Here is a 17682-nt window from a genome sequence, read left to right as displayed (position 1 = left end):
CAGTAATTCTTTCAGATTCTAAAGCTGCAATTCAGGGAATATGTTCAAATGCTACAAAGAAGTCAACAAAAATAAGGGAATGCTACAAAATGTTGACACAACTCCAAAAAGTTAATAAGATTGTCCGTCTCCAATGGATTCCAGCACACTGTGGAGTCATGGGGAATGAAACCGCAGACACACTTGCCAAGAAAGGCACAACAATAAAACAAAAGTCTAAATTTAATTTCTCATATTCCTCAATAAAATGCTTGATCACTACAAAATTTTCTCATTCATACCTACAAGAAATAGAATCAAATGCTAAAGACAAAAAATGAATTACACTACTTCCCAACCCAGATATAATCCCCCAGAGACCAAGGAAAACAGCAGTTGCAGCCTTCAAACTATTGACAAATCATGACTGTCTAGCAAGTCATCTCTACAGAATAGGTATCTTAGCTTCACCAATATGTGTCCTGTGTAACGAACCAGCAGAAATGAATGAAGACCACTTGAAGACCTGTGAAGCATTAAGATCAGAAGAAACTACAGTTCAAAAGTATTGGAAAGCACGACTGCTAATGGCTTCATTGCCAAATGCAAGGCACTAGACAACAACAACAACAACATTTATATTTTATTTTGAAACAACATAAGCTTACTACAACTGATTTCTCAAAATTTTCTTCATTTAAGCTCATATGTTTATCTGAAGCACATTCTTGGACACAGAAAATGATCTTTCTACATCACGAGAAGTGACAGATGCATACTTAAGAGATGAAATTTGGGACAAAGTGAGATCGAATTGTAAGTCTTTTGCATTTCCGCATGGTCATGACCCCATGGAGAATCGAACCCGCGACCTTCCGGATTTGCAGCATTACATCTTAACTGTGATGCGCCCCAAAATACACAAGTGCTTACGTCTTTATTACAACAATCACAATAAACTGCATCACTGTCCGTCTTTAGATATTCCTTTTCCTCAATGCATTTTAACAGAAGATTTATTCTTGCAGTTCTAACAGGAGCTACAGCAACACTTCAGAATTCGACACAAAAGTATACTAAATTGCAGTTTGCAAGCATGCTGCTTCTGGCTTCCTTTCTTTCAATATTTTGACCCCTGGCTTGTAATGAGAGAGAGTTGGGGGTTGGAAATTTCAGTGTAACAAAGGGAGGGATTAGTGCAAAGCCTTTTGATGCTACAAAACCATATTACGGGGAGCTTTGTTTTATTTTTTTTTCTCAATAAACAAATAACGTGGAAATACCAGATTTTACGAAGCAACATTCATAAAAGGCACTATTATGCAAGTTAACATAATATATCCACTAAATCCAGAAAAAAGAACATAACGTGCAATATATGTGCTGTTAAATCTAATTTCTTGAAAATGTGCATTGTGCATGAATCTACCCCAAACATGCAGACAGGCAGGAAAAGTGCGGTTGTGAGGTGTGAAACGAGTATTGGAGAAGTGTAACAAGTTTATATAAATCCGGCCCACTGATATCCAGTTCCAGGTTGTGCACCTCAGTGGGTGTTATCACACAGAATACTGTGGATAGTGAGATTTGAGTAAAAAGTGTCCATTCCTTTCCTACTAGAGGTCTCCTCAATGCTAAGAAAAGTTGAAAATTGAATACATCTAATGGATGGGGTTGAACATAGAATTTTGCTTTTATTCGTTTTTATTCATTAACAGAGAAATCTTTTACAGTTTCCTAATTTGATATAGTCCACACCAGAGACCTGCAAGAGAGCGAGCGCGGGATATCGTTATCAGTCCAGGAAGGCACTGACGGAATGAATAGCGATCATATACGAATATTTCCGATAAATCACGAAGTAAAGCAACACACCGAGCAATCGGGTCTGACGACGAGCGCTCGGTGTTCATGAGTGCTCTTCCGGTAGCAGTAAGCAGTAGGTGAATTGTAGGCTTGTCTAATCAGTACGTTTCATCAAAACGAATGTTGAAGATGATTCAATAGTATCGACGTCGATCTCAAGCAGAGGCTCGGACACCGTCTCTGTTGATGGTAAAAGATTACAAGACACGATGTCAAAAGTATATGCCGAAAATAAAGTTAAATCAGCAGAGTCAGAGTAGTGGAAAAAAAGGGAAAGTAGTTACAAACTCTGCTTGGACTAAATTCGGAGAAGTAAGGGATAAGAAAGAACTTTAGAAAGTTCCGACGAAGTTGAGAAAGAATTAGATGTTAATAGCGTGTGGGAAAATATCAGAGATAGTATCAAAATTGCAGCTGAGCAGAGCATAGGTTATTATGAAACTAAGAAAAAGAAACCGTGGTTTGATGAAGATTGTTGCATGGTAGTAGAAAGAAGGAAACAGGCAAAATTGAAATTCTTACAGGATCCAGTTGAGGAGAAGAGAGATAATTATTTCAATGAAAGACGGGAAGCAAGTCGTACACTTAGGAATAAAAAGAGAGGTTACTTGAAGGAAAAACTGAATGAGGTAGAAACAAATAGTAAGAATAAAAACATTCGAGATTTATATAAGGGTATAAAGGAATTTAAGAACGGATATCAGCCAAGGGTAAACGTGATCAAGGATGAGAATGGCGACTTGCTTGCAGACTCTCCATCAATCCTAAACAGATGGAAAAACTATTTTGCGCAACTACTAAATGTACATAGGCCAAATACAAATGATCGGGACGAAATTGAAATACAAACTGCTGAGCCATTTATACCCGAACCCACGCTTTCAGAAGTCGAAATTGCGATAGAAAATCTGAAAAAGTACAAGTCTCCAGGTATCGATCAAATTCCAGCAGAATTAATACAAGAGGGTGGGAGTGCATTATATAGCGAAATTTATAAACTTGTACTTGCTATTTGGGAAAAGGAAATTGTACCAGAACAATGGAAGGAGTCCATAATTGTACCTATTTTTAAAAAGGGGGACAAAACCAACTGTGGTAACTTTCGAGGAATATCACTTTTGTTGACGTCATACAAAATTTTGTCCAATATTCTTTTGAGAAGATTAACTCCGTACGTAGATGAAATTATTGGGGATCATCAGTGCGGTTTTCGGCGTAATAGATCGACTATTGATCAGATTTTTTGTATTCGACAGATAATGGAGAAAAAATGGGAGTATAAGGGTACAGTACATCAGTTATTCATAGATTTCAAAAAGGCTTATGACTCGGTTAAGAGGGAAGTATTATATGATATTCTTATTGAATTTGGTATTCCCAAGAAACTAGTTTGATTAATTAAAATGTGTCTCAGTGAAACATACAGCAGAGTCCGTATAGGTCATTTTCTATCTGATGCTTTTCCAATTCACTGCGGGCTAAAGCAGGGAGATGCACTATCACCTTTACTTTTTAACTTCGCTCTAGAATATGCCATTAGGAAAGTTCAGTAGTATCAGATAGTAATGTGGTGCCACGCAGTGACATTATTAATCAGTAGTATCAGATAGTAATGTGGTGCCACGCAGTGACATTATTAATCAGTAGTATCAGATAGTAATGTGGTGCCACGTGGTGACATTATTAATCAGTAGTATCAGATAGTAATGTGGTAACACGTGGTGACATTATTAATCAGTAGTATCAGATAGTAATGTGGTGCCACGCGGTGACATTATTAATCAGTAGTATCAGATAGTAATGTGGTGGCAAGTGGTGACATTATTAATCAGTAGTATCAGATAGTAATGTGGTGCCAAGCGGTGACTTTATTAATCAGTAGTATCAGATAGTAATGTGGTGCCAAGCGGTGACTTTATTAATCAGTAGTATCAGATAGTAATGTAGTGCCACGCGGTGACATTATTAATCAGTAGTATCAGATAGTAATGTGGTGCCACGCAGTGACATTATTAATCAATAGTATCAGATAGTGATGTGGTGCCACGCGGTGACATTATTAATCAGTAGTATCAGATAGTAATGTGGTGCCAAGCAGTGACATTAATCAATAGTATCAGATAGTGATGTGGTGGCAAGTGGTGACATTATTAATCAGTAGTATCAGATAGTAATGTGGTGCCAAGCGGTGACTTTATTAATCAGTAGTATCAGATAGTAATGTGGTGCCAAGCGGTGACTTTATTAATCAGTAGTATCAGATAGTAATGTGGTGCCACGCAGTGACATTATTAATCAGTAGTATCAGATAGTAATGTGGTGCCACGCAGTGACATTATTAATCAATAGTATCAGATAGTGATGTGGTGCCACGCGGTGACATTATTAATCAGTAGTATCAGATAGTAATGTGGTGCCACGTGGTGACATTATTTATCAGTAGTATCAGATAGTAATGTGGTGCCACGCGGTGACATTATTAATCAGTAGTATCAGATAGTAATGTGGTGCCAAGCAGTGACATTATTAATCAATAGTATCAGATAGTGATGTGGTGGCAAGTGGTGACATTATTAATCAGTAGTATCAGATAGTAATGTGGTGCCACGCGGTGACATTATTAATCAGTAGTATCAGATAGTAATGTGGTGCCAAGCAGTGACATTATTAATCAATAGTATCAGATAGTGATGTGGTGGCAAGTGGTGACATTATTAATCAGTAGTATCAGATAGTAATGTGGTGCCAAGCAGTGACATTATTAATCAATAGTATCAGATAGTGATGTGGTGGCAAGTGGTGACATTATTAATCAGTAGTATCAGATAGTAATGTGGTGCCAAGCGGTAACTTTATTAATCAGTAGTATCAGATAGTAATGTGGTGCCAAGCGGTGACTTTATTAATCAGTAGTATCAGATAGTAATGTAGTGCCACGCGGTGACATTATTAATCAGTAGTATCAGATAGTAATGTGGTGCCACGCAGTGACATTATTAATCAATAGTATCAGATAGTGATGTGGTGCCACGCGGTGACATTATTAATCAGTAGTATCAGATAGTAATGTGCTGCCAAGCAGTGACATTATTAATCAATAGTATCAGATAGTGATGTGGTGGCAAGTGGTGACATTATTAATCAGTAGTATCAGATAGTAATGTGGTGCCAAGCGGTGACTTTATTAATCAGTAGTATCAGATAGTAATGTGGTGCCACGCAGTGACATTATTAATCAGTAGTATGAGATAGTGATGTGGTGCCACGCGGTGACATTATTAATCAGTAGTATCAGATAGTAATTTGGTGCCACGCGGTGACATTATTAATCAGTAGTATCAGATAGTGATGTGGTGCCACGCAGTGACATTATTAATCAGTAGTATCAGATAGTAATGTGGTGCCACGCGGTGACATTATTAATCAGTAGTATCAGATAGTAATGTGGTGCCAAGCAGTGACATTATTAATCAATAGTATCAGATAGTGATGTGGTGGCAAGTGGTGACATTATTAATCAGTAGTATCAGATAGTAATGTGGTGCCAAGCGGTGACTTTATTAATCAGTAGTATCAGATAGTAAAATGGTGCCAAGCGGTGACTTTATTAATCAGTAGTATCAGATAGTAATGTAGTGCCACGCGGTGACATTATTAATCAGTAGTATCAGATAGTAATGTGGTGCCACGCAGTGACATTATTAATCAATAGTATCAGATAGTGATGTGGTGACACGCGGTGACATTATTAATCAGTAGTATCAGATAGTAATGTGGTGCCAAGCAGTGACATTAATCAATAGTATCAGATAGTGATGTGGTGGCAAGTGGTGACATTATTAATCAGTAGTATCAGATAGTAATGTGGTGCCAAGCGGTGACTTTATTAATCAGTAGTATCAGATAGTAATGTGGTGCCAAGCGGTGACTTTATTAATCAGTAGTATCAGATAGTAATGTGGTGCCACGCGGTGACATTATTAATCAGTAGTATCAGATAGTGATGTGGTGCCACGCAGTGACATTATTAATCAGTAGTATCAGATAGTAATGTGGTGCCACGCGGTGACATTATTAATCAGTAGTATCAGATAGTAATGTGGTGCCAAGCAGTGACATTATTAATCAATAGTATCAGATAGTGATGTGGTGGCAAGTGGTGACATTATTAATCAGTAGTATCAGATAGTAATGTGGTGCCAAGCGGTGACTTTATTAATCAGTAGTATCAGATAGTAATGTGGTGCCAAGCGGTGACTTTATTAATCAGTAGTATCAGATAGTAATGTGGTGCCACGCGGTGACATTATTAATCAGTAGTATCAGATAGTAATGTGGTGCCACGCGGTGACATTATTCTTTGCAGTTCTTTATGGTCTTGCTTTCACAGATGGTCGCTTTGCTTGCTTTGATCTCGTGAGTTGTGTGGATCCTGTTTCCAAGTTTTTTTGTTAGTTTATGCTGTTTATGCATTGTTATAATCGCAACTAAATGGAAGAAATTAACTATCAGACGGAAAGTGGAAATAATAAGAAACGTGGAGGTTAATCCTCACATAACATGTCGCATATGGCAGAAAAGCTGGTTTGCCAACTACTTCCTTATGGGGAATAATGAAGAACAAAGAAGAAACTTTCAATGCCGAGTTTCAGTGTGGTTCGGGTTCAACCAGATGGAAAATCATTCATGTCTCACCATTTGAAGAGTTAAGAAATATAATGAAATATATTGTAAATAATAATTGTAGGCCTAATTAATTAATTAAAATGTTTCGTATATAACACACATGTTAGTACTAATTAATTTAAGCTTTCCCTCCCATTTTATGTAAGCAGTATTTAAGGTGAAAAAAGTAATCCCTCAGAGATTCATTAAAAAGGGGTTCTACTGTAAGAGAAAAAAATAGCGTGAGCTATCAAGAGAGTTGCCATTGAAAAACAGTAGCAGTATCTTTCCATGTAAATATACATTTTTATTCACAATCAGATTCAATATTGTCGCGTAATTACAATGAATGTTGTCTTATGGTCATCTTTTTCCGATTTTATTCCATTTGAGAACCTCTGTTATTATGTTTTGTTGTAGAATATGTTTTTCCCCACACCGATTTAATGGACACTGTTCCGGTATCTGTAATGAAACAAAAAAATGGCAGAATTTAAAATGCTTGCTTTAAGAAGACTATGAGCCACAGTGGAATGCTAATGTTAGGCCGTGAACCAATGTAATTTGTGTGACCAATGGCACCACCTCCCCTCGCTGTGGGTGTGATCAGCCATGCCATGTTGCATCAAGAGCAGCTGCCTTTGTGACCACTCTTGTGATTCGTAATTCGTGATAATAGGCATGTTGAGTGAGCCAGAGTGAAGCCAGGACTAATTTTGGAATGTCACTTCATATGAAAATGCATGCCCTTCATTAATTGAATATCTTTCCTGAATTAAATTAGTTATGTATAACTCAGAGAAAATTTATAGGTATAGTCCTGTCACTCTCATTTCCGACAGCCAATCACGTTGCTACATTTAAATGTGTGTGTCTTGTGATTTGCTGCTTATGACGTTATGCACTTCCTAAGGCTCGATAAATACTTAATATAATCGCCCGCCATTTTGCCTCTTTCGTTGGCGTTTGCAGAAAACACATAAGGACATTATTTGCCGCTCAATTATTTGCTCAATTACAGTGCATTTGATGTATTATCATAGGAGCTACGACATGATAATGTTTAACGGTGTGGCAAATTGATAATGCCTGCCTAGACTTTATAGAGCCTTCACTTCCTAAGGCGTAAGCAAAGAGGAGGAGTCAACAACGCGACTGTAATAAAGTGCTGCTTTGCCAGGACACACAAAATCCTGTGCTTAAATCAGAACTGGGTTGCATATAAATTAGTTTCAACTGTAATAAAATTGGTTTCACAATTAATTTGTTTATTCGTACTTTTGCCTTTTGGTTCATCCCTAAAATGTTAATTTTTCCAAATTGTTTCCCTTAAATATACTGGAATTCTGTTACCTTTATTCGTTCGTTCAAATGGTTACTTCAGACTTGCGTAGGTAGTAATATTTATTTAAAAAAAAAATTAACTTCGACAGTTCCAAAAATTTTAATTTTGACACTTTATCAATAACATTGTTAACCACAACAACTTGTGTATTATAGGAAGTCGAGATTGTTATAGCTTTAGTCTTTTGATGATATACAGTCATGTTAAACTGGTGAAATGATCACTGGAGATCATCAACATTTCAGCAAATAAAACAACGTCATCTACATAACAAAGAATTTTTATTCCCTTGTTTCCCAGGGAGTAATATTTCACTGCCAGTCAGGTTGAACCCATGAACATTGGGTCTACTAGCGAGAATAATTACCAGTGGACTGTTGAAGACTTTATTACTGCTAAGTAATATTGAACACTTAAATTGTGTATTAATTTACATGCAGTGCTTTAAGTATGGAAGGAATGAACTTAGAGTCGTTATTTAAAAGTTGAATGCATTACTGTTGCACTTCCAGTCGAGCTAGCACAAGTTCCAGTCTGGACGGGGTTTGTGCAGTTATCAACAATGCATGTGCTCTCCTGGAGACAGACATCTGTGAAGTTCTGAGGCAGCAGCTGCGTCAGGTTATCTGGCATACAGCGTGCAGCAAGGCGATTAGATTCAGAACAAGCACGCCTCATGTTCTTGGTGAGTTGTCCATCTTGCAGTTGTTAACATTTTGACCTTATGTTCCTCATACTGGAAAAATTGCAGTTGGAGAGACTGTAGTGATACTGCTACGTGTTTTATTCCCAGTTCTGTATCCGTCTTTCATACCTGACATCAGAAATAAGATTTGAAATGTTGATAGACTAGATGTAAACGTACTGTATCTGCTTCATGACATCAGTTTTGGTACTCATCAGGTGGAGTGAATAAAAATTGAAGTAGCTGCTAGTAGTACTAGTAATTAATGCTGATTCATATTTACAAGTACTAGCTTTTTTTTTTAATTTGTGTGAATTATCTTTTGGATAAAATTGCTTCCCATTCAATAATTGTGTAAAACAATTTATTATCAACACTGAAGCTGTGAGCAGTATGCAATGAAAATAAATACAAACAAGACGAAGACCATGGTTATCAGAAGAAAATAAAGAAGGTAAACGTGCGAATTCTAAATGAGACAGTAGAGCAAGTACAGAGCTATTATTATCATAGATCCCAGAAAAGAGCAGCCAGCCAGCCAGCCGCGCCCTGCATGGTTTCTGCCGCGCGCTGACTGTTTCTCCTGTGCAGTCGACCTCCAGTAGCTGTATGGCATTCAGTGTGCTTAGAAGTTGTGTAATGAAACTCTCAATTCTTCAAGTGTACAACGTTAGTGTATAAAGTTTAGGATTATTGTGTATTTAGGTAATGCCTAGCAATAAATTCTCATTGTGTGAACGTGTGTATATGTACAATACATTCATAAAAGACAGAAGGTCGTGTGCGAAAACAAGACGAAAATTTCGAATAAAGTTTCCAAACAGACCTGTGCCTTCTGCCAAAACAATTAGACAACTCGCTAAAAGATTTAAAGAAACAGGCTCGGTGAAGAATCGAAAATCAAGCAGGAAACATAGTGTTCTTACACAGAACGATTGTAGTTTATTTCCAACAAGATTCCACCACTACTCATACAGCTGCCTTGTCAATGAGGGAATTGAGGCGTATTTTCGATCGAGACTAATCAGTAATAATTTGTGGCCTCCACAAAGCCCAGATATAACATTCTGTGACTTTTATTTATGGGGAACACTAAAAGGTGGGGTTTATAGGAAAAGTCTTCATTCTGTAGATAATTAAAAGATTATATATGAGAAGAAATCCAAGCTATCAATGATGTGGAACTTCAGAGTGTTGTTCATTCGTTTATCAGAAGATGTCAGTTGTGTGTGGCGGCAAACGGGGGCCTTTTCAGCAATGACTGTGAGCATGATGAGTCCAAATTATTGAACATTTATTGTTAGTACTGTTATGTATTGGAGAAGCGCCGGAGAAATGGTTATGCGCTCGGCGGAAACCACGCAGGGCGCGGCCGGCCGGCTGCTCTTTTCTGGGACTTATGACAATAATAGCTCTGTAGATACCTTCAAATGTTTGGGGTGTACTACTATAAGCAATGACATGAGCTGCTGCCAGGAAGTCAAAAGGACGACAGCAGTGGCAAAGGAAGCTTTTAATATAAGAAGGAGCATCTTCTGTGGACCTCTGGAAAAAGAACTAAGGACGAGACTAGTGAAGTGCTTTGTGTGAAGTGGGGCATTGTACGAGACAGAAACAGGGACATTATGACGAAATGAAGAGAAGTGAATAGAAGCATTTAAAATGTGGATATGGAGAAGGATGAAGCATGTGAAATGGACAGACAGAATAAGAAATGAAGCTGTGTTGGAAAGAGTGAGTGATGAAAGAATTATGCTGAAACTGATAGAAAGAGAAAAAGAAATTGGCTGAGAAGAAACTGCCTACTGAAGGGAACAGGAGAAAAGTTCGGGACAGAAGAAGATATCAGATGATAGATGCCATTGATCATACATGCAGAGACTAAGAGGAAGGCAGAAAATAAAGATTTGAGAATGCTGGTTTTGCAGTGAAAAACCTGCCCTTGGGCAGAAAGCTATGAATGAATGAATCAGCGAATCAACACTGATTATTTAAAATTGGCTATGATTTTTTAGAAGAACAGTATATAATGTGAGATTTATTTAATCTCAATCTTCATTTATTAAATTTTAACAGCTTGATTATTTTTTAATATTTATCAGTTATATTGTTCAGTCTACACTTACCACATTACAAACAATGAATTACGTCATTGATTATATAACATATTTTTAAGACAAGCGCTTTTGCCTAACAGCAACTTCAGGTCAACAGTATACCTGATAAATATTCAACCTAATGGTAACTTATCTGAAAACAACAATGTCTGTCAAATTAGTTTTTAGTAATAATTTAATGAATTTTAGTTTTTCAGTGTGAGTTCTTGATCAGAGAAGAGTGTAAATAATGAGAATGATACTCAACTTGGATTTGCATGTTGTTGTGTGGTGAACACCAATATCTTTAGCAACTACAATTCCACTTAAAAATCCAAGAAAATTTTCCATCTTCTGTTCGTTGTTTAAGGTGCCTTCTCGTGTTTAATGAATTACTTTCCTCCAAGAAGTAAGATGTAAGCCACTACAAATTTTCCTCCTTGAAGCTAAACAAACTGCGGTTATATTCTTCTCGAGTTATGATTAGTTCTCTACACTTCGTGCGTTCTTATTGTCATTGAAGCAGTAATTAGGATAAGGTATTACAATTACTATAAAACATACTATATGGTCTGTATTAGTATCGTGCATTTCATACTCTATGTTTAGTTCAAGTTTGTCGAGCATGACAAGAACCGAAGTCTGCTTTGAAGAAGTGGATCTGTCTAACTCGCTCGGTCTTGCGCCTTGTATGATCTATGACCTTGAAGTTCCCTGACCTCTCCTACACTCCTCTCCCAACCCTTCATGGTTTTAGCCGAGTAACGATTTTAGAACAAATCTTGTGAAATTTTATGTAGTTCTAAGGAGAGATAATTTTTATTACAAAAATATGATTAAACTTCAACAGAAATATACGTACATATAGGTATATCACATAATGTTTTAAAATACATGACAGTTGTTACTATACCAATTACCGAAAGAAAATAGCTAGTTTATTGCATCTATTTCCTAGGTTTATTGCATCTATTTATTTATAGTTAGAAATAAATTTAGGTTTATTTTATTTTGTCTTATTTAATTTTTTTCTTGTATTGCTGTAATTATTGTATAATTGTAATGGTATTATTGTATATTATATATCACTGCCACCGGGTGTATACCCAATTGTAGTGTTAATAAATACATACATAATTACATTCTTTACATAATATTCAAATAAATCACAGTTGCTTGGTAACAATATTTGTGTGACTATATGGATGAATGGAAGTATCACCTGCACTGTGTTCGATTCAAGTTGGTCGAGTTTGACGAAGTTCGACGTTCATTGATGTTCGCTCTGCGGAAGAAGGCCTGTCGTGTTTGTTCCATTTTGTTGTAAAAATATTGGCTGTCCTCCACTCCCACCCCTTCATATTTTAACATAGACCTTGCGCTTAATTTTTCATATAAAATAAGACGAAGTTTGTAATGTCTTGGTTGCCTCTCTCATATTCGAACATTGCAGGACACTATTTTAACCGCTTAAAGATTTGAGCACATATCTTGCAATTAGTTTTTTCATATGGAATAAGACGAAGTTTCCAATGTCTTGGTTTCCTCTCTCATGTTTGAACATTGCATGTACTAGTCAGTATTTTTAACGTACACTTCTTTTAAATATATTTTGTTTGATTTATTTATACATATTTGTGTGAATGTTTAATCATATTAATAAGAAAAAAATTATCTATACTCATTACTATGCGTAATTTCGCAAGATATGTGCCTGATATCCTTATGCAGCTAAAGCATAAAAGTGCAGGGAGAGTAGGAACTAAGGGAATGGCACCGAACATATGTACGGAAAGGGAAAGATTGAACAAATGCAAAGGGAGCAGCTTTGGTTCTACAAACATGAACCGAACATAAGGCCTCTTACCAGTTTTCAATGGACTCGGTTATTTTAGTATACATGCTTCACTTGTTGGAATGCCTATGGAGTAGGGCGAACTTTGTAGTATCCTGATATCTCCTCTCATATTCGAACATTGCATGACACTAGTCTGTATCATATTTGAAAATTCCCTAGTATTTACTGGCACAAACAAATACTTACTTTTAGTTGCAGTACTTACACATTGCACATTGAAATGTTTTGTCACTAGAATGCAAGTTTTTAAAAACTAGCAGTAACAGCACTTACTACTACTTTTATTTCCATTTGGTATACTCAAAAGTAGTTCTGTTCTTTACTGATAGAGTGCAACACCTGCCAGTTCCTTGGCCAGCTGTTATTAGGAAGAGGTTTGCTTTGTTTTTTTGTTTCTTCATGGTGTCTCTATGATGTTGTGCGCCCATAAATTCAGGTCAGAAAGGGTTAAATCCAAACACGTGAGATGGGCAGTGATGTAGCGGATATGAGTGAATCCAGAAATGCATATAGTGTGTTAGATGGGAGACCCGAGGGGGAAAAAAAACCTTTGGGGAGACCGAGACGTAGATAGGAAGATAACATTAAAATGAATTTGAAGGAGGTGGGTTATGATGCTGGTGACTGGATTAATCTTGCTCAGAACAGGGACCAATGACAGTGTGGCAATGAACCTCTGGATTCTTTAAAAGTCATTTAAGTAAGTAAGTAAAGGGTATTATGGTGTTATATTCTAAACTTTCTGTCAGAACACAAGATTTTAGTGTTTCATTTCAACCTATTTAAATATCCACATCATTGGGCTGTTTTTACAGCTTGTTTCTTGATCTATTGGAACAAATTCCTCCCTGGGACTGTTTCAGTACTAAGTTAAATAAAAGTCATTTCCTGTTGGATAACTGTACCTTAGTTTCTAGTTTACATATGAATGATATCTTTGAAATTTTCCGAAATTAATACTAACTAGAAAATATACATATAAAATAACTGGAAATAACATTGTCAAAAGTGAACCTGTTCAACAATACTCAATATCGATATTGTAATGACTATTACACTTTTACTGTGTCATACTACTTTTTACCAATAAACGGTATGGAAGGACGTGTTTCAACCAGTCATGTCTGTTTATCGCTATAATTTTATCACTTCCCTAGCTTTGTTTATTTTTATCACTTCACTAGCATTTGTTTGTTTTTATCACTTCCTTAGCATTTGTTTCATTGTTTGCCAACATTTCAAACTGTAAATTCTTTACGGTACTATAAAACATGCTTTGCGATCGTCATTTGCTTCCCGCATAGGCTCCATTCAAACGTTTTGGTGAAGGTAACATTAGTGAAATAGAATTTTAGTAAGTCAATTAATATCTATTTTATTGTATTGGAGTACTTCATTTCTTCTAATATTTATATACTTTCTTCTGTTTTTGTCACCTCCCTACCATTTGTTTCTTTGTTTGCCAACATTTCAAACTGCAAATTCTTTACAGTACTATAAAACATGCTTTGCAATCGTGATTTGTTTACCGCATTGATAGTCAACTGAAAATGGTGGCTCCATTCAAACTTTTTTTTTGTCTCGCTCTTATTTATACTAACTTTAACATCTTTGGTCATATCGCGAGTTAATCTTTTGGGTGAAATCCGGAGGCCTGTGTATTATTGTTGAGACTGGTTTTATTGTTGTAGACTAGATGGCGACTGTATATGTATTACTGATTTGTTATGAATATGATTTTGGTGATGAATGAGGCCAGTGATATTCAGGGATGTTGTGGGCCGAATTTCCTGGCATTTGCCTTACAGTTGAGGGAAAATCCTGGAAAACATCAACCAGGAATCGAACCCGGCTCTCTGAGTAAGAGGTCAGCATGCTGACCCTTACACCATAGAGGTGGTCTCAAACTTTTTGGCGAAGCTAACATTAGTGAAACAGAATTTTAGTAAGTCAGTCGTGTTCGACTCACAGGTATATTGATAAAATCAAAACTTCTAGTAAGATTACTGTTGATTATGACCCACTTGTCTTGCAGACATACTTGAACAATACACAGAGTACACTGACATGTTACGGAGAAGCTTGGTAGATGAGATTCCTACAGTGCTGACGAAGGAACAGATGCATTATAGGACCCACCCCGAGTATTCCATAGTATCGATTATATACAGTATATTTTCGATTATTATATCAAGTATGCCATCTTAAGAAAACAAAAAACATACAACAAATATGTATAATTTAATAAACCCAACAACAATGTAATTAGCTCATATCAGTCATCTTTGTTATACAATAAATTATATTTTATACAAAACAAAGTTGAAGAAACAAACCAAAACTAAACTTAAAACACAGTAACATTGAACTTTCTCAAACAATAAAACATTGGAATTAATACAACGATGAAATTAAGTTCATATCAGTCATCTTTATAATATATTATGTTGTATATCATTCAAATTAAATTAAAGAAAACAAACCATTCAAAACTAAAAAAATAAACAAATAAACAGGGCTAAACTAGGGCTTGGTTAGTTCCCTTCGTACTTCGCTGAATCCCCCGTAACTGTCTTACAGCTATATCCTCTGCCATAGCAATATAATTTTGGTGATATTACGAAAGTTTCACGCTAGTGTACACTCGCGCTAAGCCCTGCATATACGAATCTGTGACAGGTTAGGTTATGTTAGTTTAGGCCATTGTTGTGTCTTGAATATACGAAACTATTCAGGATTTTCAAGTGCGATGATTTTTTTTTAGTGGTGTTATCATTAATGGTCTATTGGTGGCTAGTTTAATGGCTGACATGCAAACTAAGTTGCATTATGGAAAGTGTGTGTTTATTTCATTATTATTTGTTATGCTCCACTATATTTCAGTAATTATTGGATTAATACAAGTTTTGTGTTCTTCACATTACATAGTATTGTGTGTTTTATATCTCTAATTTCCTTTCCTTCACTAGAAGTCACAATGTTTGCACTTTCATGACCACGCACCTATCAATCCAGACGCAATTTAATACATTTCCGAGCAATTTCCTTTTCTTCATATACCCGTATAAAACCCTCAAGTTTTCAAATCCATCTCAAAAAAAAAAAAACCCTTAGAAATTCACTTCCAAAATCACCGGAACTAACTCAGCACTAGTTTCGCCAAAAACAGTAACACTGAACTTAAAGCAAAACAATATCAATTATCGTACAATTTAGGTAAATTTACATGCTAGGTTATCAAAACTTAAAATCGCAGCACCATAAAAACAATTTTAAAAAATCCAACACTGAGAATAATATGATGTAGTACTTGATTACATTCCCCCCCCCCACAATTATGATATTAAATCAAACAACAAACCAACATTGTCTTTAGAAACACATTTTTTCACTTTTTACTCCAATCAATTTCTCCAACAATTTCCAAGAATTTCTTTGTAATGTCTTGTCCTTCACTTTTTATTCTTTTCCTAAACATATATTGGGCCAAGTACTTCACAAACTCTTTGTAGGCTGGTAGTGATGCTTTAACACGCCTCCATGTACTTTCTATTGTGTTCGTATGGGCTCCTGTTTCAGTATTAACGAACTCAATTCTATGGTTTACTGTTAGATGCTGGTAACCACACTTACTAAGGTTTGAATACGCTTTCCAACAGTCTGATATTATTGTAGTTTTAGGATGGATCCAGTTTTCAATCACTTCGATTAGTGTTTTCTCACTCCTATCATGTACTGCTACTAAAAAGCATCTCCCGCTGTCCCTTTCCACTCCTCCAAAAACCCACTGCCCTCCCACGAAATGACCTCTGTTATATTTTCGACGACCAAATTTGCTTTCGTCTATTTCTACTACCTTACCATCTCCTCCAACTTTTTCGCTGTTTACTTCTACAACCTCATCAATAAATTGCCTCCAGTCTGTAATAGTGTGATCTCCAAAGAAGTATTCCTTTTCAATTTGTGCATTCGTACAACCATTTACAATATCATAGGTTAACAACATTACTTCTTGCATTGTTAATTTACTCTGTGTAAACCACGATCCACATCTTATCGATTTCGTTTTTCCACACTGTTTACCTTGTATTTTTTGATGGCATCTCCATATGAGTCCATCTCATTTACTTTTACATTTCTTCAAACTCATCCCAGAATTACAGGTTTCGCAGAACATTTCACTCCTAAGTAAACCACAATCACATAAAAAACCATAGAACATATCTGTATTCATGGACAAAGCAACTACAAAGTTTCTATTTATAATTCCATAATTTCCATTTCTAGGCTTACATTTTAAGCCAAGAGGGAGAATTTGATACACTTCTTTTTGATATTTAACTATAGCATTCGAAATTGCCGCCATAATTCTGATGAAACTAATTTTCAATAACATTGGTTGGTTGGCAACATAATAAAAACGATATATATTGATAATTTAATTGATCGAAACGCTACTTCCGTTGACCTTTTTTTGCGGCTTTGCATATTTTTATATTTAGGGTGAGTCCTATAATGCATCTGTTCCCTGACGAACATGTCGGAGTGAAGTTGGACTGCTGTTTGCAGGCCTGAGCTCAGTTGCCGCCAGTCTTAAAGCTGTTATCGACTATGGCATGCAGGTTAGTGCTATCAAGCCATGGGTGGACGCTTTCCTGTCTGTCAATCATCAGCTTTCAGAGGTGAGCTTCTTATTTTCCTTTTTAAAAATAACAAACTTCATAAAATACTGCATTTCATGTGTGTGTCTTAATAACTTCCACATGCATGAACTGATCATTGGTAGATAGTCTAATGGTTAACATGCTGACCATTGGAGCCAAGTTTCGTGGGCTCAAACCAGATGAAGTTGATGGATTTTTAATGGCATTAAAGATGCTGAGCGTAATTTTCTTCAGAAGGGATGTAAAACTGGTAAATTCATGTCATATTTTAAGGCATACATAAAAGAACACTGTCCCAAAGTAAGAGGGCAAAATTTGTCTTTCCCACCCATACCAAAAGCCAACTCTGCTAGTCAGGAAGATCTGTATGAAATATTTGGAAGTATTAGTAGTAATCAACCAAATTCTGAACTGATTTTAACTAAACTTAGTACACATATGATATTACTAGGGTTGCCAACTTTTTTCAAAGAAAATATAGGACACCAAGGACTCGACAAAATTTCACATAGAAAATAGACAAA

The 17682-nt window shown here is 36.2% G+C and overlaps 1 pseudogene; it reads left to right on the top strand.

Annotated features, from left to right (window-relative positions):
- Positions 1–17682, top strand: part of LOC138696341 (conserved oligomeric Golgi complex subunit 4-like) — a 77047-nt pseudogene that overhangs the window by 44555 nt on the left and 14810 nt on the right.

The sequence above is a fragment of the Periplaneta americana genome, chromosome 3 (genome assembly GCF_040183065.1).
Source record: "Periplaneta americana isolate PAMFEO1 chromosome 3, P.americana_PAMFEO1_priV1, whole genome shotgun sequence".
Lineage (NCBI taxonomy): Eukaryota > Metazoa > Arthropoda > Insecta > Blattodea > Blattidae > Periplaneta > Periplaneta americana.
The sequence above is the reverse complement of the archived record's forward strand: the minus strand, read 5'-3'. Positions and strand labels throughout refer to the sequence as shown.